This window comes from Mixophyes fleayi, chromosome 5 (genome assembly GCF_038048845.1).
Source record: "Mixophyes fleayi isolate aMixFle1 chromosome 5, aMixFle1.hap1, whole genome shotgun sequence".
Classification (NCBI taxonomy): Eukaryota; Metazoa; Chordata; class Amphibia; order Anura; family Limnodynastidae; genus Mixophyes; species Mixophyes fleayi.
In genome coordinates this window covers 220,444,815-220,471,051 of record NC_134406.1, presented here as the reverse complement: position 1 = coordinate 220,471,051, position 26,237 = coordinate 220,444,815, and positions in this window count along the sequence as shown.

The window sequence follows — 26,237 nt, the reverse complement described above, 5'->3', positions numbered from 1 at the left end:
TATTATTCTACTTATCTGTACCCATTGTTCCTAACTATATGTACCTATGTAATTTTGTTGTATATTGAAACCTCCTATGTACAGCACTGTGGAAGTCTTGTAGAACCTTATAAATAAATAATAATAATAATAATAATTTCCTTTGTCAGTCCTCCATATGTGAACTGGGACAGCTGTGGTCCTAAATGGAGTCATTTATTTGTCTCCCATACTTTCCACCTGAATATGTACAAACTCGGATGGACACATTTACATGGATAATACTATGAGGAACATTCTGCTTCTATTGACACCCTGATAAGATTAATCTCTCTAGACGATATACTGAATTCCCAATTTTTATTGGCATTATATGGGTAATTTTTTAACTATATCCTCACCCTTCCTTTTTATTGATAACTTGCCGGCGATGACTGGTGTACTGTATAATGATATGCTTAAATATACGAGCAGCTCAGCATACACAATTAATTGTATTTTGAAGGCATGTTACAACTGCATTTTTTTACATAAAATGAATCAAATGCTACATGAGCGTCAGAGAGAGAGATAAAAGAGAGAGATAAAAGAGAGAGAGCAGGGGCGCACGCAGGGGGTTTTCTGGTTCTCCAAAAACCCCTCCCCTCCGCGAACAACAGTGTCCCTACATAGCGGCACTGTACTATACAGCAGCCGCGGACGCGGTGCTGTATTGTACAGCTGCGACGCTTCTTTGACAGCGCCGCGGCTGCTGTTCAGTGCAGTGCCGCCGAAATGGAGCTGCTGCGCATGCGCAGCAGCTCTCTCTCTATTTTTTTTGGGGGGGGGAAATCCTGTTTGCACCCCTGGAGAGAGAGAGATAAAAAGAGAGAGAGAGATGGAGACTAATAGAAAGAGACTTAGGGGTATATTTACTAAACTGCGGGTTTGAAAAAGTGGAGATGTTGCCTATAGCAACCAATCAGATTCTAGCTTTCATTTATTTAGTGCATTCTACAAAATGAAACCTAGAATCTGATTGGTTGCTATAGGCAACATCTCCACTTTTTCAAACCCGCCATTTAGTAAATCTAGCCCTTAGTAGTAGAGAGAAAGTGTTTGTGTGTGTTAAAAAAAACAGGATCGCTTTAACAATAACATCATCAGTAAAAATGAAACCACATGCAGAAGATAGGAGGCTGCTGGGAAGGTTTCATGTCTCCAGCACAGTTCTCCTTTGGGATGACAGCATAGCCTTTATGTTTGGAAAGACTCTTAAGAAAAATGTTAATATAATACAATAAAAATGGTGTTTAAGTCCCTCCTACGTTATTCAGAGTCACACAAGGCAGGTTGCGTAGTAACTATGTGTGGGATTTAATGCTGACTTTGGGAACAAAGTCTTGACAGATTAGAGGACCTGTTTTGCCTTGAAAAACCAAAAGTGCAGCAGTGTTTATTTGCCAGGCTCAGTGACCATGCCAGCAGCAGGGTGATCCTTGTCTGCCACAAACTCCCACAGCGACTTGAAGACAGTCAGTGAGCCAGTGTTTATGCAGTAAGGAGAAACGGGGAGGGAGGAAAGTGAGGGAGAGATCCTGGGTAACTGTAACTCATTGTGGCTGCAGTGAACTGGCCTGGGTGGCATGCTCTTAAAGCTCAGACCATTCATCAACCTGCTCAGTGGGCCGACAGACTGGAGCCAGCGCTTGACTCTTTCCCTTATTCCGTCCTGTTCACTGTGTCAGGCATGATCCTGTCCAACTTCACAGATTGATCCTGAGCCAGACAAACTCTGGTCAGTGCTAATAATCCCTGCTCTGACTCCTGCAGTTACTCAGCAAGTCCTAGCCTCACATAGCTCCCACAGGAAGCTGACGTCAGCGCCTTGCTCTCGCTCATACCTCGTTCCTTCAACCAGCAGAGCAAATAAAAACCTGTTCATACTAGTTTTGCGATGAGAAACTAGACTGGGGTTTGGGAGCAAAAAAGAAGTGGATGCTGTATTAAATTGGATGTCTTTTCAGAAGTATTGGGAACCACTAATACTATAAGAGCAAGGGGTAAATGTATCAAGCTGAAAGTTTTCCGGCGGGTTTGAAAAACCAATCAAATTGTAGCTTTCATTTATTTAGTACATTCTGCAAAATAATAGCTAGAATCTGATTGGTTGCTATATGCAACATCTCCACTTTTCAAACCCGCCGGAAAACTCTCAGCTTGATACATTTACCTCCAAGTATAGCAAATTAGCATCTGCTCATTACCCTGCTTCATGGTATTGTTAGAGATAAACACCAGCCCTGATGTAGAGTTAGGGGGATATCCAGATTCATATTTTCACCCAGACAAACCATGTTGCAAAGCAAGGGGTGCACATGGAATTATTTTGTATGGGATCTACTGCCTACTTATGCATGTAGTACATACTTGCCAACTTTTAGGATCTCCCCTCCAGGAGATCCTGGTGCTGAGTGAAGGGGGCATGGCCCCCATTACTGAAATGTGACGAATCGCGGGATAATACAGCTGGGAGTGGGGCTAGAATGACGCAAGTCGGTGTGAAATGTCTTATTAGGCCGCGCGCCCACCCACTTCACAAGGGAACTGGGCTAGAGGCGGAAAGTAACACTGCTCTCCCAGAATTCCGGGAGAACACCTAGAAATTCGAGAGTCTCCCGGACGTTCCAGGAGAGTAGGCAACAATGATGTAGCACACAAATTCAGTTTTTGTTTTGTCTTCATTACAGCAAATACTCAGCATTTGCCAAAGTGCAAATTTGCACTTCTAGCTGAATTTATTCCTAATGCTAAATGACGGTATTTATGAACAGACAATCCTAAAGCACCACACTCCCTTTAATCTATCACTGCTGTTCATTTACACTGCTAGATGCTCATAAAGAGCCTTCTGCACTGAGGGTTTCAAAATAATAAGATTAAAGCGTTATTTATTTTCATTTATTTAGTTATTACATTTTTGCCAAAGAGAAATGAAAATTACATTTCCTTTGGAACTTGAATGAACCTACAATTTGTCTTTAAAAGGATTTAGTCAAGTCATTTTATGTTTTATGAATGAAAAAACAAATGACAATCAATACAAATAACAAGAGCTTTTCAATTATATACATTCATTTAATAAAAATGAAATGCACATTAATACAAAAGTAGGCCTGTTTCTCTTAAAATATGTATCTGACTTTAATCAGCAATTTATAACATGCCAGTATTATTTAATTACACATTCCTTCCCTCCCAGTCACTGCAATAACTTAAACACAATTACTTAAATTAACTTTGGAGTTTAGTATGCAAGGCTAAGTGAGCTAGGATTGTGAAAGGTTATTGCTCAACATCACACAAAGCATGTTTTATTAGAGCTGCTTTGGGTAACAAGCTACAGTTTAGTATTTTGTCAAACCTCCCAAAATGTTCATTATATAAATCAGGACAGTGAGTGTAGCTCACCATTGAAAAGGGGCACAGTCATGTCAATGGCAGGTGCGCGATGTGGAAAAACATCCCAACAATACTGGAAGTCGGGATGCCAGAGAGTCTTCTATAATCAACGCTACACCCACGGTTGCATTAATAAATTAGTGAGCCAGTGTGCAAGATTAGTGCTTGGGTCCCCTACTTCCCCATAACTCCCAACAGTTGTGAATGAAGAATTAGGACAAAGGGACTCAGTAAGCGCACAAGAAGGGCATGTGGTCATGATACACAGAGGCATAGCCAAAGTACATTGGGGCATACCCCATCACACAGGGGTGTGACAAAGCACTGGGCCAACCTAGATCCCTTCACTTCCCCTAAAATCACCTTTTTAATTCTGTGCGCACCTGCTGCTGGGACACGCAGCACTGAAGAGCCATAACTCATCTTCTCTCCCAAATTTCCACGACTTGGGGAAAAAGTCCTTTTATGCAGGACGACAAGACAGTCTCCTCAAATCGGGGCTTCCTGCAACTGGAATCCTCCACTAAGTATGTGCCTGAGCTGCGCCTATGGATGCAGGATGGGTGCATGAGTCAAGGGACTGGCACTGGTCCCCCATGACTCATGGGCCTGTCTGCACCGCACACCATGCTTCCATTACAGATAAGCCACTGACTGTACCACTTAAATCGGCAGTCTATGTATTACTCATACTAGCCAACTTTTCTATTTGGTGACGCTCATCTGCAAAGGAAGGAAGGGCATCATGAATAGGATCTTTTTGGGTACCGCCCCTCTATGCAATACCGCAAATGTGTTATTTTGCCAAAGGTTGCATGGCTAAAAGGACGAGATTCGTGATGAACCACGTCATGGAGGCCCCATCTCGCCCACTACACCAGGAAGTGGGCAGGATGCGGGAGAATGGCTTGTTCTATCGGGACTCCAGGAAACCTACCCAGAATTCGGGCAAGTATGGTAATACTGAGTCCAGTACCAACCTAAATAGAGATGCTATCGAAGGACTCTGCTTTTATTGCTGCCAAATTGCGGGCTGTTTTGTCTTATGGGCAATGAGACCCTGAAGGCAAGCTCAGATTTAGCACTTGGCAGAAGAGGCCTGTACCTAGCGACAGCAGGGCTTGAGGTCTCTGCAAACTCACTCCCCTACTTACCTGGATACCCACTCCCCTGGATTGCCTGTACATTTATGTAAAGGATTCTAAAGGAAGTACAGTGTAAACTTGGCAGTCCATAGGTGAGTATTATGCAATGCACAAATACAATTAACTTATTGTCTTTGAATTCTGATGCAACCTAAACTTCCCCCAGGGCAGGAAATTTTCAATAGTACAGCTAATGCCAGAGACGAGACCCAATATCAAGATTTGTATCATCAAGGCCCCTGCACCGCCTACTACTTAAGAAAGAGAAGAGGAACCTGGAAGGATGTCCTAGTATCCCGGGTGTCCGGGAACGTTGCACCGAAATTTGTGAGCCTAACGGACATTCTGGGAGAGTAGGCAAGTATGATTTTATTATTGTCTGTCTTTTTATGTCTGGAAAACTTTAAATGGGTTGGTCAATTTGTAGACAGGACTTAGGGTAGTAATAAGTCCGGCACTGCCTGAGGAATATTGTTTTCTTGCTGAATTACTAGCCCTACCTTAATTATTTGCTGCTCTGTGTTGTGTAAGTAATAAATATTTAATTAATAGAGGATTCAGCGCTCAAATCCAATGTGTATTATGTTTTTTTATCACACCTGTACATATCTATTGGGGTATATATTCATATAGATGCAATGGCATTAATGCACTCATTTGGACTATGTCATCAACTGTATGCATTACACATCACATGCATATGCGCATCATGTATCTTATGTATTAATTATCGCATCGCTTCATCCCAGTGGATTTATGGAATAGATCAGCATACAATGGACGCAATACTAAGGCCCTATTCTCTTAGGGGTATATTTACCAAACTGCGGGTTTGAAAAAGTGGGGATGTTGCCTATAGCAACCAATCAGATTCTAGCTTTCATTTATTTAGTACCTTCTACAAAATGACAGCTAGAATCTGATTGGTTGCCATAGGCAACATCCCCACTTTTTCAAACCCGCAGCTTAGTAAATCTAGTCCTTAATGGTTTGTTGGAACATCAGTATCGCATCCCTGACCACTCAACACCAAGTTTGTACCATATATGGACAAAGCCAAGACACCACCCAACCAAAGCACCAGCCTTGAGAAATTCACTACCCTATGACGAATCGCGTCAGCATTCGCAATACTTCCGGATCTAGCCACATCCGTTCCAAGCTGGAGCGCACGCCAACCCGATACACAACCTTATCAAAAGGACGTATCACCAGCAGCCTTCACCACTCGTATTGTGGGCATTTTCTCCCTCCACACCACAGATCATGGACAAGTACTGGAGGGGCACAAACCACAGTATCTGAGTCCTACATCAATATTGACTTTATCTCATTGACTCTCTTCCACCTGCTAACTATAGATACTGATTGTTACCACTTAGGGAATCCACCCACTCGGATGATAGTGGATTACATAGGATTCCATCTTCATATATACTAATCAGGCAAAGGACCTTTATTGAATTTACTGCATTGTGTATTTGTAAGATACATATTGCTACATATACAGCATGTAAATATGTGTTTCTTAAATTTCGAATAAATTGATACATTTTATTTACCTAACACAGAGCTAGTTAATAACATACAGAATACATAATACACATTGGATTTGAGCGCTGAATCCTCTATTACCTACTTTTGGGAACTGGACCTTCCCTATTCTAGCCGCTAAATCCTAGAGACACTTCAGCCATATCCTACCAGTCCTACTGTATGCATCTCAGCTTCCTATTAAATATTTAGGGACATCCCACCCCAATCCCATAAACCCCGACCACAAGCTGGTTTAATTAATCCCTACCCCTTAATGGCTAATACAATGCAATCAATTATTCAATCAAATACTTTCACCCAACGAACACCATTAAGTAAGCTCATTTATAATGTGGACCTGCATTACATGAGTCAAGTAATTTACTGCCAATCCTCCACATAGAAGTTCACAATTATAGTCATATACTGGACAGGAGACATAAAAAAAGACTTAGGCAGGGAACTTGGCACAGCTAGCTTCATTTCCCCCTCAAGTACCACTTGATACCATAATCCTGTGTATTATTTAGTTTTGTATTAATGTGGTGGTCGTTACTGTTAACGGGGTCAAACCTATTCAAACAGTAAATAAGAAATATTACTATGCTCTTGTGTTTATAGTTTTTGAATTAAGTTTAGAGAGAGAACACAAATCATAAAACTATGTCCCCACCCAAGTGCATTTAGCAGGTAGAAATATTTACTAGGTGGAAAGTACGAAGTGAAAAAGTGTTATGTTCATTAAAGTCAGCATCTGAGAAAACAGAATCTCACAATCAAAGACTCTAGAGTTGGGCGGAGTAAACGTTCCAGCAGGTGGAAACATGCCCTTGAACCTGCACCTGTCTGAGTAGTAGTCAGTCATGTATGTACCACTGATTAGACAACCATTTAACAGCAATACCCACCTGCCCTAATTCTGTCTGTAACTTGTTTTTGTTTACCCATAAATTAATAGTGTTTCCTAGAGGAAAAAAAGTATTTTTCCAATACATTCCTACTGCCACTATAGCAGCCCAGAATGTGTGGTTTAAAGAGCATGATAAAGGAATATGTAATACCTACTGGGCATTAGTCCTACATAAGACATTTTACTGGGCGTTATGATGGATGGCAACTGCTGGGCAACACTACTATGATTTGGTCTATTAATGCTGCTACAGGATGTGGCTTTCATTATTTACTATGACAGCAACAGCAGCCACACAAGTGTCCGGTACACATACTGGTAGTGAGTAATGCTGTTTCTTTCTATTAAATTTGACAGCTAGAAGTCTCTTGGGAACATAGGAACTCCCCTGGCTATGATAACTGTGAGAACACAGATACACTCAGGCATCATGGTGTTACAGTGTCTGTACAGGCTGCCTGGTAGTTACTACAGCAGAACACCAAATGCAGATACTGATAGTGTCTAATGCAGTGGTTCCCAAACTGTGCGCCTAGGCTCCCTGGGGTGCCTCGGCGATCTCACGGGGGTGCCTCGGCCAAGGCGGGGAACAGCTTGGTAATTATTTTGGTTTAGTGGTGCCTTGAAAAAAATATGGATACCCTAAGGGTGCCTTGAACTGAAAAAGTTTGGGATCCACTGGTCTAATGGTTCACAAGCTCCCTAGTGGAGAGTTTTGGTGGATCAGAGCAAAAATGTCCCGTTGCACCCCAATGGACCATATTAAAATAAATTGCACAGTTAGAAAAATTTCTCATTGCACCCCAATGGACCATATAAAAATAAATTGCACAATTGCCAAAATGTCCAATTGCACCCCAAAATAAATAGCACATATATTATTATAAAATATATTTTTGTTGGCATTCAATTATTTATTTTAATCTTTGCAATTTGCCAGCCCTTTGGAGACCCCCAAAAAGTTGATCAGCACAGTTCTTATGGTTCCGTGACTTTGTCCTTACAGCCTAATAGCAGGTTTCAACTTTCTAGCAGCCAGGCACCGAAATGGCAAATGACATTGGGTAAAGTAAAAGTCCATTAACAGCATTATATCTTTTTTGGAGAATGTGCCAGTTTGTTTGGGAGATCCAAACCAGAAAAAAACCTGACAGACTGCACAGCATGATGAATATGTAGTTGTGTTAAAAGTGTTCTGATTTGTCTATCTTTTCATGGATTATATCAGCTTAGATAACTCTAAAAATGATTTATATGTTGAACAGTGCATGCTGCCATATTTCTGTGAAATTATTTAAATTTGGTACAATTAATAAGTTGCCATGTTTATCACTTCCAAAAAGCAGACAAGCAAAGCAGAGCATTTCTATCATCATACAATGTTTGCTGCTCTCAGTTTGAGATCAAATGATCAGAGCGATCGCCATGGACACAACATTAGGGAATGAGAATGCACAACTGATATACATCAATATGAAACACCATTTTACATGGGATAAATATGGGCTTTAATTTATTGTATTTAATTCCCTCTTAGGAGTATGAAAAGTCTTATAAACATGGTATATTTATCTTTAACAAGCAGAAAGCAGGTTCTTGTTTGAACACATCAGAATGAATGCTTAGCTTTCCCATATTGTTATATATGTCTTGCCAAGTAGTAATAAAATACACCTGGCCACTGGAATGCGTGTAGCGCTATAACAATGATTGGTGAGATGCAATATATTCAGTGGGTGCAGAGACCATTTCCTTTCATCTTTTCAAGCCAATTCACCCTTGCAGTTCCCATGGAAAGCAACTTAAAACTACATTTTAGAAAGTGAAATCAATCTCATATTACTGTAAACATCAGGTAAATATTTTTTTATATTGTGTTGTGAAATATTTATGTTATGTCCATATTAGTGTCAATAACTTTGAATGGAGTCTTGGTGAATTTATCTGCTGCAAACATCTTACATGGTTTCCAGCAGCAACCGTTTGATGCAGCCAAACTTCTACATTACCACAAAAGAACCAGACAAGGCTATCTGGTCATATTCTGTGCAACGGCCAATGTCCTTGAAAACACTGGTTGTCACATGCAGGAGCAGGCTGAGCTGGGCTGGGGGGCTACCTTGGGCTAGGTCACTGGGCCACCTGCGTTTTTTTCCTTTAAAATGTTCCTAATTGGCTGCTAAGTCGGGTCTTGCCCCCCTGGCTAAAATTTTCCAGCCTTTCCCTGATCACATGATCACACAAAGTGAAATTACGGCACAGCTTCATAATTCATGAGCTGATAATAAATATTGCATATTAAAATGCATTCTCTGGGTGGGATGAGTAAAAGGACAGCACAGTGGCTTAGTGGTTAGCACTCACTTCTGCCTCACAGCTCTGGGGTCATGAGTTTGATTCCTGACCATGGCCTTTTCTATGTGGAGCTTGTATGTTCTCCCCGCTTGTTTGGGTTTCCTCCCACATCTCAAAAAAAAAAACATACTAGTAGGTTAATTGGCCACTATCAAATTGACCCTAGTCTCTATGTCTGTGTGTGTGTATGTTAGGGAATATAGATTGTAAGTTCCAATGGAGCAGAGACTGATGTGAGTGAGAACAGCGCTGCGGAATTAGTGGCGCTATATAAATCGCTGATGATTATGATATGCTGTGCTACTGTACATTATTTTATACAGGTTTGTATTGTATTATAGCTTCAAAATTTCAACAATTATAATTAAAAGTACTATACAAAAATATATACTTGTAGTTATACTATGAGCTCACATTCTTAGAATTAGTGCCTATAAATGTGGAGTGCTTTTAAATTAAATAATGCATAATTAGTTGCTCTTTAGTGCATCCAATGTGCCAGCCTGTGCATACTGAGAAGGGTTAGCTAGAATACAATTGGTTGCTATAGTCAACATCACCACTTTTCCTTTTTTAGACATCACCACTTTTAAATCGTCCTCCAGGACTCTCCTTGTTATAGAGCACTGTGCGATATGATATTTGTGATATAAGATGATAATAAATCATAAATAAGCATTACTATGGTGTGTGCCTGCACAAAAGCAGTACCATAAATCAGCTACCAAAAAGTCACAGGCAGTGGTCAGTAAAGGAGGGTCTTATCTTTTAAGGAGTCACCTTATCTTTTAAGAAAAAGAACTCTACTTAAAAAAATTAAAATAGTATTGGGTGGAGCACACTGTTAATGTTAAAATTGGAGCTTGGGATATGTTAAGGCTTTAACGGTTCCAGTGTATACTTTCTATGCCCATATCCACCCTGTGTAAACTTTGGATCTGGATTTTCTTGATTAAAAGGTGGGTTTTCACTTAAATGAGTGTGGGGGGGGGTGGGGGGGGGGGGGGGGGAGCGGTGGACCATTGAAAGTTCCAGGGACCCTGTCATATTGGGAGAACAGCACACTCAAACTAAGGAAGTCTCCAGATTTCACCTTAGCCCAGTACTATCCTTTAAGTTTTGTGTGGAGGTGTAAGTTTTGTTGTAGTTGTTTTACATACTTATTCCCTGGCATACTTTATGCTCCACACTAGGTGTAGAGTTAGACGCTCCTGGTGGTGACATTTGTGGAAGAAGACAGACAGTCTGTTTCAGAAGAAAAAACATGCACTTGTCTAGAAAGACAGAAGACAATAGCTATTCACATTTAGATATAAAGCCTGTAAAAGGAATGAAGAATTGGCTTTGATTGAAACTTGATGGGGGATGTATTTCTGGAACTCGACTTCGGAATAAGTCAGCAGAGAATTCTGTGTTGCCCCATATCTGTTCTCAAGCCAAGCAGATTTTTTTTTCCATCTGTTTAGTCTTAATTTATCTTCAATTGTAGATCTCCACCACACACAAACTGATTTTTATTAAGTGAGAAAATAAATTGTTTTAAAGGCCAGGATTTTTCCATCAGGCCCAGAATACATACAATAAAGGCACGAAATATGGCAGCCCATTAAGCAACAGAAATCTACTGTATGCTATTTCTAAACTGCAGCCAAATGGATCTGTTCTAGGTCTGCCAACACTGTAACATGAAAGAACAGGTCATTGAACCTGGAATGGTTTCAGTATCCAAAATCATTGCATCCGTGTACCATTTGTTACCACGCCATAGCATCTCATCTCTCATTGTGGGTTAATGATGATAATTTACATTAAGATATATCAATAGCTGCCTATTGCCTATTGTTAATCCAGTAAATCAGTTACGGGATCATATGATAATTGATACCATCCAAATTGAAAAGAGCAGTATAGTTGTTCTAAGGTGAAATTATCTATTTACAATAAATAATTGGTAATGGCAACTAACCCAGGAACCAGGAAAAGGGATTTGGATAAAAAGGAAGCTATAATTAAAGGTGATACATTGTAAAATAAATTTAGAACATAATCAAAGGTTTCTTAGAGCATTTAGGAAAGCAGTCACAATGCATAGCAGAGCCACGTAGTATAGACCCCTGGTGGCTCCAATAGAGTTCAACTGTAACAATGTCACAATCCCATCATCTAAAATTCTGAAAGCTCAGCTATTTTCAATAAAGTGAGAAATAGCTTTAGGGTAGATATGACTTTATGTTATTGATTTAAAATTCTCCTGAAGTAAAAGGGAGTATGTCAGGCTCATAAGGTGTAATACTTGGCAAACCTGATTTTAAAGTATAGATTTTTTTTTTGTCTTTTTGAATAATTAATAGTGAAAAGAAAATTCTTATGAAATAAAGCACACCAACTTCCCAGGGGAAAAAAAGTGGTAGATCATTAAGGTTACTCAAAGTTACAAAGTAAGTACACCACTAATTACCAGACAAGATTAAGGTTACCGGCATTCTAGAATTCCTTAACCCCTTAATATCCAGACCAATGTTCATGTATTGACAATGCATCAGTTTCAACAGGAATTACCTATTATTTCTTAGTATATCTAAAAGAATGTTATTATTGTATTCTTCTCTAGTAGACTGTACTATGTTTCTTCCAGTTTTATTTCATGCTGCCTCAGTGACGGGCCTGTGAACATCTTACACTAACACCTAGGAAACCTTTCTCATAAGGTGACCCCTTCCTCTGTCCAGAGCCTGATACATGTAATCGATTGTCTGTGACTTGTAACTGGCCATCCCACTCACATACTGTTAGTGTTCGGCTGGGGCTGTGAGAGATACAAAGGAAATGGCTGTATGTAGAAGCTCCCAGGATCTGGCTAGGGTAAGCTGCCGGCTTAGGAAACATGTTTCCTAGGTGATAATGTAGCTTAAAGATTCCTTATAAACTGGATACAATAGTAACTGATATTCCAACTACTCCCAGGGTTAGTGGTACCACGACAGCATATAGCCACGTGTGCTAATTAAGTCATGTAAAAATTGGCTATTCTTACATGCAGTTCTGTATTGTTTGTCAGGAGCTCCCTAGTCGCATCTCTATTCGCAAATAATCGCAATTATTTCCTCAGCATACTTTAGGGTATAGCTTGGTTCATTCTATGCACTACCCATTACTGACAGGACTGTTGACTATCCCCTATCCCTGCTGTCTTGTTGTGTTCTTGTTATTCCATTACCTTGCTTGTCTTTGACCACTACTGTCTGCCGAGGGTTCTTCGATAAAGACCATCCCATCATTATACACCATGCCTCAGGTGAACCAGAAATAATCAATAGCAGCCCTGAGGATACACCACATCACCCCCACAGTCTGAGACAGGCAGGGGCATGCTGGGCTGTGGGCGCAGGGAACTGTCCCATAGTGGGCTACCTTTGACTGGGACACTGAGCTACCTGCATTTTTTTCTCCTTTAAAATGTTTCTAATAGGCTGTTGAACCGAGTCTTATCCGCTGAGATAAATTTTGCCAGCCAGCCCAGGGGACAGGCTGCCTAAGCTGCCAAAGGTGATCTATCTGTGCGAATGCATCGCTACAGATCTCCTGTAGCCCAATGCCAAAATCCTCCATCTCCAAACATAGTAATAATAAACACCACTGACATAAAGAGCATACACTCAACTACCTACTTCCTGACGGTTCTCTCCTGATGCCTTTTTTTCTATTCCAGCAAACTGACTCATCTTCCAATGTAATGTTTTCCCTCATCCCTTATTTTCCCTGTTACCTTATTTCATGTTTCTCCTGCCCTCTTGTGTTATGTCTACCCCCATTGTCTACATCATGTCTATTCTACTCACTGCTCCCTTGTCCCATCCTGCCCCCATATCTCATTATCTTCACTTCCTCATGTCTATATCAACATTATACCAGTTCATGCCAATCACATTATACATGCTTGTGCTCACTATGCTGTATCAGCATGTGACCATCACATTACACCAGGCTATGATATATATATATATATATATATATATATATATATATATATATATATATATATATATACAAGTTAACCCGTGCATGATACTCATGCATTCTAGTCAAATCAAGCTACTTAAGGTGTTAAAAACTCCCCACTGTCACCCCCGGCAACCACCAACCACTCCCAACTGTCACTTCTCCTTCAAGAAATATATAGGTCAGTGTATAACTCCGCCCAGCAGGTGGCGCTGCAGCTTGGTTGTTTTTTTTTCCACACACACACAGACAGACTAACACACGCCACTATACATTTATATTATAGATAGCCCCATCATCATACCATCCTGTCCCACATCAATTATATAGTACCATCCTACGCCTTTATCATTATATCAGTTTGTGCCGCCAACACAATACACCAACCACTTTACACACCACATTGCAGTTGGTGCGATAATTTGCACCTGCCAATTTATGATGGGACACAGATTGGTATAATATTGGCTAGCCTGTACCCATCATTATGCCAGTTTGCCCACATCTACCAGACTATCCCACCATCATTATAACAGCATGTGCCCCCAACAATATACCAGCCATGTGGTCTCTCAATAGACTATCTCGTGCTCACTTATACTAGCCTACTGCACCCTCGTAATCCTATGCTCCACCCTCTTTATTTCTCTGTGCCTCCCTGAGTACCTGCACCATGACCTTGGATCTTGGGGCCTATTTAATTCATAACACTCCTTTCAACAGTAGGTCAAATAGCTCTCACGGCACACAAAGGAACAGCAGAGAGACCAGAAATGGTTAAAAATATATATTTTACTTTGCATATTAAATATATATAAGCATATCTGGCAACTGGAGATCAGCAAACGTTTGTGTGAAATATGGAAGCGCAGCTTTGCATTAGATAGGGCACTGTCAATACTTCTAATGCACAGGATGATGCCCTCATCACACAGATCTCACACAACATACAAGAGTGCCCATAACCCAAGTTTCCATGTAATGTTGTAGAGGAATGCAGAGAACTTGACTTTGGTAGAGTTCCTCCCCACCCACTGAAAAATATTATAATTATTTCAACAAAATATTTTTTAAAAAAAAGTCTGTTTTGCCCATCTGGGAGTAGGTTTTCAATATGTTTTGCAGCAATAAATTAATTTTATTTATTTACATCATTAGGTAAACAAATATTGTGTTTTTATGTTTTGCTATTATGATGCGCCTCCTTTTTCAGAATTTTCAGTTGAATATCTATACTTTTCTAAATATGATCTAAATTGCAGAAAAGGCAGATTTCTGGCTACAGACTAAAATCTATTTGTTTTAGGCGGAGATGAGGAAATACTTCATCACTGTTCTGACACAAACATTAAAAAATAAAAACCAGGAAGATGCGATGAGACTGATACCGCTTTCATACTGCCCCCCTTGCAGATTTCTGGATTTTTCAAGCCAGTTTTTTGACGAGTCTCCAAGAGTCCCAGCTCACACTGCACCTTGGACCCGGGAATTTGCCAGATGGACCCCATTCATACTGGATATGGGTCTGCCTTGGCAATAAGTGTGAGTCACCACAAGAGGAGCTTTCATTGGCTGAAAAATACTGAGGTCATTTAAAGGGGACTAGTTTTTTTGCACACAAAGATGAGGTTAAAGTGGGTGGTGACTGTTCACAGCATTGCTTTCATCATGGCCGACGAATTACATTTGTGCAGCCCGAAGTTCATATTTTATTGCATTTATTTGCTGTTTTATACAGCAAATGAGAGCTCTATGCAGCTGCTAACACTGTGCTACCTTGCACAGTGTCATTTCAGGAAGAGAAAGGAGCAATTTCTGGCACAGAGGGAGAATACTCAGCGTCTGTATATGCACAGGAGGAGAGCTTTATTCAGGGCCAGCATTTCCTCCATATTGCTGCGACTGACCGAACATTGTGTGCCAGAGAACGCAGCCACGGAGAAGCTTTCTGGTCTACTGTGGAATCTTTTGAGGACCAGCCATGGATGTCACGTGGGACATTTCACTATGTGCTGCACCTTATCACCCCAGCACTTTCTAAATAGTCAACAAACTTCAGAAAGCCCATTGCACCAAGCAGGAGGCTAGCAATTGTGTTGTGGTGGTATGCTACCCCTGGCAAATACCGCATAATCTCCTGCTTGTTTGGAGTAGGGATATCCACAGTTTGCACTCTAGTGCATGAAGGCATTGCTGGAAGCCCTTTACCATCGATTCATCTCCTTACTCGAAGGACAGCGACTGGATGACACCATCACTGGATTCCTGCAACGTGGATATCCACAGTGTGCTTGAGCAATCGATGGGACACACATCCCTATCATTGCCCCCACAGATAGCCCTGTGGATTACTACAACCGCAAAGGCTGGCATTCCATCATTCTGCAGGCTGTAGTTGACCACAACTATTGATAAGCACCTTTTATTAGTTTAATGTGACTGTGTCTTATGATGTCTATTGTAAAACAAAGGTAAATATATTTTATTTTCAGTTTCACAGATGTCTTTATTGGCTGGCCTGGATGTTCCCATGATGCCAGAGTTCTGGCCAATTCTGATCTGTACCAGATTGCAGAGGACAGACAAGCTGGCTGGTTGTTCCCTAGAGAGGTAAATATTTATATTTTGTTGGATGATGTTTTCCTCAGCTAGATAATACATTCATGTATTTTTTGGTATTTATTTACTGCACCTGTTCCTCTCTAGATGTTCCGCTTTCAAAATACACTTAAAACATATACCAGCCGGTGTATTGTGTTATGTAACCAACATTTGGGTAGCGTGTTTATGTGTTTTTTTATTTGGAGCTAGACATTATAGATTGAAAGATTAATAGGTGTACTGATGCTTTTAAATGTTCCAATATTCTCTGTAAAGCACTACTGAAATGTAATGTGTTACATTTCTTTACAGAAAGATCCCAGTACACATCATCAGGGATGCAGCTTACCCTTTGCGGCGATGGTTGATGAAGGGCTTCACACAGCAACATCAACTGTCAGCGGAACAAATTCGCTTTACCCATACCCTCAGCTCATCTTGGATGGTGGTAGAAAATGCCTTTGGATGCTTGAAAGGACGTTGGCGGTGTTTATTGAAGCGCAATTACATTGACATCAAACTTATGCCCCATGTATTTGCTGCTTGCTGTATTTTACACAATATTTGTGAAATACAGAGAGCAGTTCCTACCAGAGTGGAATGTACAGGACTCTGAACTGTCAGTACTTTCTGTGGACTCTACGGGTTATGAGCTAGAGCGCACAAATACCTCTGCAGAACTCATTCGTACCACCATCACCACCAATCAGAGTATAGCAGACAAGGCATAACTAAATTTGTTAAATGGTACATATTCCCTCATATGTACCTATATAAAGTGCTGATTTGCAACAACACAAAAATATAACAGTAGTTAAAAAACATATAAATGTACGCACCCATGTGTGGAAACAGTAGTACAAGTCTACACTTTCTTTCATTGTTTGCTTAGATCACGAAACATTTTTAACTTTAAAAACAATATACATATTGTTGTCTTACACTCAGACAACAACAAAATTATAATTGTCCACTACATTAATTCATTACCTACAACTGTCTTGATTTGGTTGACTTACTGTGTACTCAGGGTTATGGACAGTAGTTGGATATTCTTGATTATTGGTAGTAGGTGGGTAGTCAAGGTTATATGTAGCCATTTGTGGTTGATGTGTGGTGTTTATTGGAGTACCTGAGTTAGGGGGTACCATTTGTTGGCCTCTGTTATACACGGGGTAAGGCGCCTCTACATGGTATGGCGGTTGTGCATGTCCCTGCATTCTTGGCAGGAGTCGATCCAGGTAACCCATCATACATTCATGGTTCTCACGGAGAATACGCTCTTGCATACCCATGATTTGGGTTATAAAGGATTCCTGGAGCTCGCGCTCATTGTCCATGAATCTTTGTAGACGTGCATTCTCTTGAGCAGCCATAGCCGTATCCATTTCCTTTAGGTGGTCTTACATCACTGTGGTCATGATTTTGGTAGCTATTTCCATCTTATTTGGTCTCTTACTTTTTTTAGGAACATTGTAAACTAGAAATGGGAAAAAGAAAGGAAAAACATTAGGATCACTGAGGATGAGAGAATATTGCTGTAAAATAAAATAGCGGTTTTGTAAGCAGATGTGCTTGAGGCCTCCTCCCTCCTGCGTAATAGCTTCACTCTGCAACATATACGTGTTCATGTTTTAATATGTTTCTATGTTTAATTTAGGAGTCTAGTAGTTGTAGTTTTGTAGATGTAGTTGTAGTTTTGTAGATGTATGTTTGTAGATGTAGTTGCAGGTTTGTAGATGTAGTTGTAGGTTTGTAGATGTAATTGTAGGTTTGTATATGTAGTTGTAGTTTTGTAGATGTAGTTGTAGGTTTGTAGATGTAGTTGTAGTTTTGTAGATGTAGGTTTGTAGATGTAGTTGTAGTTTTGTAGATGTAGTTGTAGGTTTGTAGATGTAGTTGTAGGTTTGTAGATGTAGTTGTAGTTTTGTAGATGTAGTTGTAGTTTTGTAGATATAGTTGTATGTTTGTAGATATAGTTGTGTAGTTTTATAGTTGTAGTTGTGCCTAGTTGTTAGTTTAGTAATATTACACTTTCATTAATTTAATTTATTTCATCACATTTACAAATTAAGAAACTTACTGTTTGAACGTAACGTTGTGCTCTGCGGTGATTGCAAAGGTTGGTTCGCTGACAACGGTTGTGTCTCTTACAAGGACTGCGTATCTGCTGCAGACTGTGCTGATGCCAAAGGTTGCAAATCTTGAAATTCATCTACGGACAGATTGATTGTGTCTTCTGCACTGTTGTACCACCCCAAATCAGCATGTTCCTCTACCTACTTGTCGCTAGTCACCATTGCGGGCTGGCTAGACTGACTGCTTTCTGGTGGAGGAGTAGGAGCATCCCAGCAACTAGATGAAGATAGTGCAATGGGATTTGAAAGTGCATGTTGCATTGTTCGTAAAACAGCCATTCGAACCTTTTCTGACGGTTGTTATCATGAACTTTTGCATATTGTTTACGCAGGGATTTTAATTTGTTCACAACCTGTTGCCGGCTGCGCTTCATTCCACGTTGTGTCATGATTTTTGCAATGTTTGAATAAACAGTTGCATCCATTACAGTCCCTGTTATTTGTATTTTTATCTCTTCCTCCCCTCTGATATTTAGCAACTCTCTGACCCCTTCTTTCATCCAATGTTACATTCTCTCTGCTTCTCAATGCTTCTCCTTCTAGACTCTTCTGCTGCAACATAAAGACTGCTTTATGTGAGACCTGGGTTGAAAGACCCAGGTCTCACCATTCATACTGCATTCTAACCAGGGCCGACACAGGAATTACCCCACCAAAAGTCCAGGGTCTAAATCCCGGCTTTTCAGACCCGGGATTTTTCACTAACACCATTCATACTGCGCCTAAACCCGGGTTTTTCATGCAGTATGAATGGGGTATAAAATAGTGCATATTACCCAAATCCTTATGTTAGAAAAATGTAAGTGTTAGATTAGTTGATCCCTACAAAAAATATATGAATATGCATTTGAAACATATAAGTCCACATTAAATAAATGTAATAAAATTCAAAAATATCTGAATAACACCACCTAAAAGTTTTGTGCAGAATTCATTACGATAAGAAAAATTACAAATTATACTTATCTTATGTGCAACTTTCTATAGATTCCAAAATATGTAAGAAATTACAAGCGTATTTTTGCAGCTTCTGTTGTAGGTTGTAAAGCATCTTCCTATCTACTCAACACTTTTAACTGACAACATTGACATTTCATCTGTAAAAATCAAATACATGTCTATACAAGTGTGTATAACCTGGGAATTTTAATTTGCACTGTTCGAAAGGCGACTAAAAAGATGCATTTTAAATTGCATTTTGGAACAAATGCCGTTTGATACATTCCCCATCATGGTTTAAAGCCTATAATGCTGCCTGAATGCAGTATTTGACATATCCCCATCCAATGCAGCTAGACTATACAATTCATCTCCTTAAATAGTAAACTAGCTTTGAACTCCAATCAATCTTGGCACATAGCTACATCCTTGTTCATATTATCCAAGTTATATCATACTTGCCAACTCTCCTGGAAAGTCCGGGAGACTCCCGAAATTCGGGTTAGGCTCCCGAGCGAGCTGGCATTTCTCCCGCATCCCAGGTTTCACAGAGAATCGCGTCATTTGACGCGATTCTCGGTGATTCACACCATTTTAGAGGGCGGGAGGGGGCAGGACGAGGCCAATCGCGGCATTTTGGCCCCTTCCCGCCCTCCAGTCACGCCCACCCTCTCCCAGAAACTTGTTTCCGGGAGTTGGCAAGTATGAGTTATATTAGGTCTGTACTTCTACCTGTTACTTGTTTCATTCATACATATCAGGTAAATAATTTGCCTGGTCATGTATACACATGTACAGCAACATTCCATTGCATTGTTTTTATAGAGGATGGTAAAGATAGTGTATACATGACTGAAGGCATTGAGCCCTATAGTCAGTTTTGGCTGGTATTTATATATTTTACCAGTGTATTTTATAGAACTAGTCCTCACCAATCCATTAGATTATGTGGTGGTCTTTTCTTGTTTTTTTCTGTTTTTTTAAGCGGCACCTCTATTATCACTACAAAAATGAACACATTCCCAGTATATTTTGAACAAGACAAATAGGAATACAAAATGTTTATTGTCTGCCGACACCTGTGGAAAAAATAGATGGAGAAGGGGGTATACTGAAGTTTTGTCAGGTTGACAGATACAAAGACTGAAAGGTAATAAGCATTCTGTGTTGTTATTATTATTATTATTATTATTATTATTATTATTATCCTTTATTTGTTAGGCGCCACAAGAGTTCTGCAGCGCCGTACAATGCACAAACAGTAGACAGTACAGGGTATTACATTACTGAACAGTAAACAAAAAATACTGACACTTCAGGAGCTCTAAGCAGGCTAATACGGTAGAGATGGAGCAGAAGAGCTGGTAAGGACACAAGAGGGAGGAGGGCCCTGCTCAATGAGCTTACATCCTAAGGGAGGGTGAACAAAACACAAGTACAGAGGGAGTGAGTTGGAGTATAAAGGAGGGGAGGCGGGGTTAGGTGGAAGGTGGGTAGGCTTTGAGGAACAGGTGGGTTTTTAGCGCCCAATTGAAGGAGCTAAGAGTGGGAGAGAGACGGATGGAGCGAGGCAGGTCATTCCAGTGAAGGGGGGCAGCGCGGGAGAAGTCTTGGATTCTGGAGTGGGAAGAGGTAATCAGAGTGGAGGAGAGGCGACGGTCATTGGCTGAGCGCAGAGAGCGGGCAGGAGTGTGAATGGAAAGGAGGTCAGTGATATAGGGGGCAGTGGACAGGGAGAGCGCCTTGTACGTTGTGGTCAGGAGTTTGAAAAGGATTCTGTGGGGTATGGGGAGCCAGTGTAGGGCAAGGCAGAGAGGGGATGCGGAGGAGGAGCGGCGAGATAGGAAGATGAGTCTAGCAGCCGTGTTCTACATATATATATATATATATATATATATATATATATATATATATATATATATATATATATATATATCTATATCTATCTATATATATATATATACAGTTGCTAGGCAACAACTGAAATTAATGCATCATATCTTGATGTATCAAAGTATAGAGACAAACAGAAACATGAAATAGAAGGTGAACCTGTAAAATATTATGTGGTTATCAGAAAAGTAAGCGGCAGCCCTTCGTCTTAGGCCTCATACAAAATATGATTATCCAAGTTTGAAAATTATATTAGATTTAGGCCATTCTGTGATTGGTTGAATCAATAAGCCGGCTAAGGTGAGTAATTGTCTACAGCTCCAATGCTGCTGCATATAGATTTGACAGGGGAGATACTCCCCACTACCACAGTAGCTCTGCCACTGCCATTATCACTATGTGTGTGGCCATTGGCCCATTGCACTATTGGAGACCCATGGGTTCAGCTCTTTGTCCTGATCACCAAATGATTGGACCTGTCCAATTTAGTCACCCACTATCAATCAAAGATGCGTCTTACTTTAAACAAACCATATTGGGTTAGGTGGAAGGTGGGTAGGCTTTGAGGAACAGGTGGGTTTTTAGCGCCCAATTGAAGGAGCTAAGAGTGGGAGAGAGACGGATGGAGCGAGGCAGGTCATTCCAGTGAAGGGGGGCAGCGCGGGAGAAGTCTTGGATTCTGGAGTGGGAAGAGGTAATCAGAGTGGAGGAGAGGCGACGGTCATTGGCTGAGCGCAGAGAGCGGGCAGGAGTGTGAATGGAAAGGAGGTCAGTGATATAGGGGGCAGTGGACAGGGAGAGCGCCTTGTACGTTGTGGTCAGGAGTTTGAAAAGGATTCTGTGGGGTATGGGGAGCCAGTGTAGGGCAAGGCAGAGAGGGGATGCGGAGGAGGAGCGGCGAGATAGGAAGATGAGTCTAGCAGCCGTGTTCTACATATATATATATATATATATATATATATATATATATATATATATATATATATATCTATATCTATCTATATATATATATATACAGTTGCTAGGCAACAACTGAAATTAATGCATCATATCTTGATGTATCAAAGTATAGAGACAAACAGAAACATGAAATAGAAGGTGAACCTGTAAAATATTATGTGGTTATCAGAAAAGTAAGCGGCAGCCCTTCGTCTTAGGCCTCATACAAAATATGATTATCCAAGTTTGAAAATTATATTAGATTTAGGCCATTCTGTGATTGGTTGAATCAATAAGCCGGCTAAGGTGAGTAATTGTCTACAGCTCCAATGCTGCTGCATATAGATTTGACAGGGGAGATACTCCCCACTACCACAGTAGCTCTGCCACTGCCATTATCACTATGTGTGTGGCCATTGGCCCATTGCACTATTGGAGACCCATGGGTTCAGCTCTTTGTCCTGATCACCAAATGATTGGACCTGTCCAATTTAGTCACCCACTATCAATCAAAGATGCGTCTTACTTTAAACAAACCATATTGGGCCTGATTCAGCAAGGTGCGTATCTGCTGATTTTGTGCGTATTGCCCAGAGCAGGGAGATACCCAACTAAACGCAGCAATGTTCACTGCATCTACGCACACAAAGGACACTTACTGCTGCCTATGATTTCTGCTAGTGAACAGGGCGCACACAGCCACGTCCGAATCAAGCTCTGGGCATCCCATAGTCACTTGTTATCTCTTGCTCCAGCTACAGGGCTAGTCTAAGTCCTAAGTACTAGTGATAACAGTCCCATATGCATTATAACATGTGTTTACAATCAGAAGCAACTGTAAATCTGTATTTTATGGTCAGTAGACATTAAGATCATCTTAATAAATGTATTTCATGAAAAAAATGAAATTACATTTTTGTGTTTTTTGTTTTTAACTGTTTTGTCATTAATACTTATATTATTAACAGGTAACACTAGATAGTTATTTATCTTCTGTGTGTTTTGTTGCAAACGCATTGAATGTATCCTGGCGTAGTAGAACAGAGCAGACCTGCACCCGAATTCATCAGTGCACGTATCTTCAGATCCACGCTGTTAAACAAAGGCACGTTGCACTCAGTACACATGCATTAATGAATCAGGACCACTATATGTTGTTAAAACAAAACCCTGTTGTTATCAAAACAATGTCTATGTTCACAGTACAGTATATACAAGATCAGTTATTATTTTATTACATAAGATAATAACTGAGCCCCCATTAACAGTTAATCAAAGAATTTCTCTACATGCAAAAATGACTATAGGAGTACTCTCACCATGTTGATTGGTGAGTCTCTGTCATGGCAGGCAAAGGTGAAGAAGTGATGGGCCAATCTGTAACCCAGTAGTTAGCATTGATGCATCGGACCATGGTGGTATCTGTGTGGAGTTTGTAAGGTCTCCATATGTTTAAGGCTTTCTCTGGGTGCCTGGCTTCCTGACGTTTAACCTTGTTTGAAGTACAAATAAGGTTTGCAAACACGTCAAATTGTACAGTCACGTTGCTATCAAGACTACAAAAGAAACATTATTGTTTGGCATACCAAGTATTGGGATTTGTGCTCCAACATCCCAAAAATACGGGGTATAGACAATAAGCAGTGAGTAGAGATATTGTGATAGAAAAAAAATTTTTTTAGAAATAAATTTTTATTGAGGTTTAACAACAAACACAGGTTATACATATGTATAAGAATGAAAATACGTGAGCAAAAATCACTTAAGAGATACACAGGTTAGACCATAAACCTAACAGCTTTGCTAAAACAACCTGTCTAAAGCCAAAAGGGATGCCATTACGCAATATAGATATTATTCCTATAATCATCCATACTTCGATGGCAATATATCATCGTCATCATTTATTTATATAGCGCCAGCAAATTCCGCAGCGCTTTACAATTGGGAACAAACATTAATAAAACAATACTGGGTAATACATACAGACAGAGAGGTAAGATAAGCAGTATTTACAGGCAAATGCATACATACTATTTTAATGAATTCAGCAGGCAAAGTAATATAGTATATAGTAATACAGAATGAAAGAGAAATGACAATTAAAACACAGAAATCTGTTAGGGTTTCCTTTATAGTCCTGTTCTATTGCATAATAAGTCAGATTCCCCAGTTGTTTTATTGTTTGTTCCTCTCATCTGTCTTCAATTCAGTGAGTGCTCCTGGTGTGAGGACAGCCATCAACTGATTAACAGTGCATACAGGAGTCCAAAAGTAGTTAAACAAGGCTGATGAATGACTGTAGCTGAGTTTGTGTTCTGGCATATGAACGCAAGTTGTAGCTATATACATTTGGACAGCACTTTCTAATAAAAAAAACTTTGATGGCAAAAGAATCTGTTGCAGCTAGATGATCATGTCTCTTTTATGGGACGTGCTGTGCACTTTCTTGTGTAAAGGTCTCAATTTATACAGTGCTGTAAATATTTGTTGTATGAAAACACATAGCAGGCTATTCTGGAAAAGAATGTAGAGGAATAACTTGGTAACTGTGTTCTCCTGTGGGTTAATTATAATTATGACTTTTCTCTCCCCGGTATATGACTGCCATATAAGTACTCTATACAGAGATGGTCAATTACGAATCATAAACCAGATGCTCCACAGTGCACAAGCAGCTTTGCTATTGCATTAACATTTAGTGTGCCCAGATTGTTATCGATATTGAAATAGAACTTGCACACGGCTTCAATAAATTCCTATGTTTAATCTTATGTTTCTAGAAACTTAATGTCCCTTTATCAGCACACCTTGATGATTACTATTGTAAGGGCTTTTAAAAATACATCATAAAACCATACTTGCCAACTCTCCCGGAATGTCCGGGATACTCCCGCATTTTGCGAGAGTCTCACGGACTCCCGGAAGAGTGTGGCAAACTCCCGGATCTGCCCACTTCCTAGTGAAGTGGGCAGAATTAGGTCCCAAACACCGCGATTGCCGGTGATTCCCCGCCCCCCTGTTACAACTTGAGGGGTGCATATTAGTTTATTATTTTGAACATAAGGTAAATACTGGCTGTGTTTTCATGCAGCACACAAATACTTGATAGCTTTATGTATATACTGAAATTAAAGTTGATCTATGACATGCTGTATCCTAACTATAAATCTGTCCCTACATTTTAAATTTACCTCAACCTCTAATGCAACATTGTTTTACCAAGGTGCAAATTTACTCCTTTGCTTTGCTCTGCTCCTAACTAAAATCAGGTCCTCAATCTCATGGTGATCTGAGGATTGTGCTTCTGGTTGTGCTTTGATAAAATAAACAACAAACAGGCGCTTTGGCTGCTGTTTGTGAAAACGGTACTTTATTATCTTGAGATGTGTTTTGCAAATCCCACATGTTTGCTCCCACATGTAACTTCATAATTAGGCAGCTATTTCCTTCATGGACATGGGGTAACCTTATCAGACTGCAAATCAGCCCCATCCTGTTCATGCTGTCAGAAAACCTGATACACATATTTTTAAAAATGTCTTTATTTCAAGTTTTACATGATGGAATGATTAATAGTACAGTTGGTTCACATGTTTTGCAATAGAATTAGACAGCTGTACTTAATCTTGAAACATAGACATGTATTTGAGTCTTGATTGATGTACCTTGTTGCTTATAGCATATTTTGATAGCCACAATAAAGTTTTTGTATGTGGCTGAGAGGTGTGACAAGGGAGAAAAAGGATGTTCTAATATAGGCAATGTACAGTAAGTGCGTGGTCAAACAACCGCTTCAGACTGGGCCGTTGCCGCAGATTCGACTGAAAAAGTGGTTTTATTTGTGGGTGCCAGGGACAGGTGTAAGTGGCGGATTATGAAGAACACCCGAACTTGCAAACCACTTGTAATCAGAAGTTTGCAAATGATTTGCAGACACTTATTGAGACTTTAGTAGTTGGTCGGCTATGGGTTAGGATCTGCTAATCCTGCTGCACCAAAGATTTATTTTGTATTTTTTTTTTGTATGCAACTTGTGAAGTTGTTACTGCTGTATTAGCTAGGTTATTCGTGTTTAAATGATGCTTCACAGCTATTGCGTTCGTAACATATAAAAGCAAAAGACTGTGTATATATTCACAAGTTGTAGGTAAGTGTCTGAGGGGTATGTCTGTCATCAAGCAGATGAATCTGCTACTCATTCAGACCTGGACGCATCTTAAACTCTGTATTTGTCATACACATACACACATTATAACATACACATATAATTGCACACAAATTTTTCAATCACAAGTTCCACTCTGGATCAGGCCCATTGTCTCCAAAATTGATTGGGGTGAAATTGATTTATATTTTATT